The 1,858-nt window shown below is 43.3% G+C and overlaps 1 pseudogene; it reads left to right on the top strand.

Annotated features, from left to right (window-relative positions):
- Positions 1–202: 202 nt before the first annotated feature.
- LOC129667081 (60S ribosomal protein L27a-like) overlaps positions 203–1,858 on the top strand; it is a 15,210-nt pseudogene continuing 13,554 nt past the window's right edge.

Here is a 1,858-nt window from a genome sequence, read left to right as displayed (position 1 = left end):
TCTGACAATTTTACATTTTGTCATTTGTTTTGAAAACAGTCTCAATGTGTGAGTCTGGTGCCAGCCTTGAAATGTTCCTGCCTCAGCCTCAGCCATGCTGGAATCATAGGCCTGTATCACCACATCTGCCTGTATTGATTTTAGAAGTAGAGATGTTATACAAAATTTAAATCTCTAAGATATTAAATATTTCTGAACGACAATGGACTTTGAAGATGTTCTCAAGCAGATTTTTCTGTAAGAGCTGAGCACTTTAATTCACCCAACATATAATTTTTTATATAGATATGGTTTTAAAAGGTGTCGGGGAGAGGTTTGAGGCATAGGAGTAGGTGGTCCTTCAGAATTTCTAGAGCTAACCTTCATTGCAACTCTCTGAAACCTAGTGACAGGAAAAATAAAAGACAATGAAAGGAATGGATGTAGGGGTTTTTTGTTGGGTTTGCTTTGCTTTCTCGAGAGAGGGTTTCTCTATGTAGCCCTGGCTGTCCTGGAATCACACGGTAGATAATCAGAGGATCGGCTTATAAAGAAAAGAGTTTTGTTGGGGCTCAAGGTGGAGCTTCCTGATGGAGTACATACACAGTACATGCATGGCCCTGGAGCTCAGCCTCTGCTGAGCCAGAGGGTATCATGAGGAGAGAGAGAGGCAGAGAGAGAGAGAGAAGAAGAAGAGAGGAGAGAAGAGGAGAGAGAGAGAGGAGAAGAGAGGAGAGAAGAGAGAGAAGAGGAGAGAGAGAAGAGAAGAGAAGAGAGGGGAGAAGAGAAAGAGGAGGAGAGAGAGGAGAGAGGAAGAGAGAGAGAGGAGAAGAGAGAGAGGGGGAAAGAGAGGGGAAGATGTGGGGGGAAAGAGGGAGAGAAAGATTCAGCTGACTGGAGGCTACAACTTACTTCTTATGGGTGTACATCATTTCTCAACTTTACCAAACTAAGCACCAAAATTTCAACACACAAAACCACCACAGGGAACATTCAAACAGATTGGGAGTGACACCTTCTACAACTGATTTGCTGCCTTTTAGAAATGACGAGTGGAAGGCTGGAAAAACAGCTCCTCATTCATGGCACTTGCTGCTCTTCCTGAGCACCTGAGTTTGGTTCCCAGCTCTCACACTGTGCAGCTCACAGTAGCGAAGACTGTAGCCCCCGGCATCCACCACTCTCTCTGGCCTCTTTAGGGACCCATACACAGGTGTGCATCTCCACACACAGACACATATACATGCATGTAACTTAAAGCATGACAATAAATCTTTAAAAAATTGTGAATGGATCTTAAATCATTTACAATTTGCTTTGCATATATGGTCTTGTATTATCATTTTTGCCTGTTAATGTGATGAGTTACACTGATTTTTAAGTGACTAATTTTGGACTCTTGGACTAGACCTCACTTGGTTATGAGGCACTCAAACATAGAGAGGTGGACAAAAGCATCGTAAGCAATTGGAGAGACACCGATGCCATGAAACACAAGATCAAACAAACAGAAAGGAGGACACGTGGAGTAAAGTGGATTTAACAGGTGCAAAAAAACATTGACAAACACCATTGTTTGTAAGACAGTTACCACAGGTTTGAAAACAGAGTGTCATACATTTTTATGGGATCAAACAACCAGAAAGAGCTGCTGTACATTTAAGATACAAGCTATCTCACTCCTGGATATGTAAGGAAGGAGAAAAGTCAGCATATGAAAGAAATGGCTGCACACCCATATTTATCACAGTGCACATCTGCACAGGCGCACATCAGCACAGGCTCACATCAGCACAGGCTCACATCTGCACAGGCTCACATCTGCACAGGCTCACATCAGCACAGGCTCACATCTGCACAGGCGCACATCTGCACAGGT

The sequence above is a fragment of the Psammomys obesus genome, unplaced genomic scaffold, assembly GCF_907164565.1.
Source record: "Psammomys obesus unplaced genomic scaffold, mPsaObe1.curated_primary_1811, whole genome shotgun sequence".
Taxonomy (NCBI): domain Eukaryota; kingdom Metazoa; phylum Chordata; class Mammalia; order Rodentia; family Muridae; genus Psammomys; species Psammomys obesus.
This window is presented reverse-complemented; position numbering and strand designations above follow the sequence as displayed.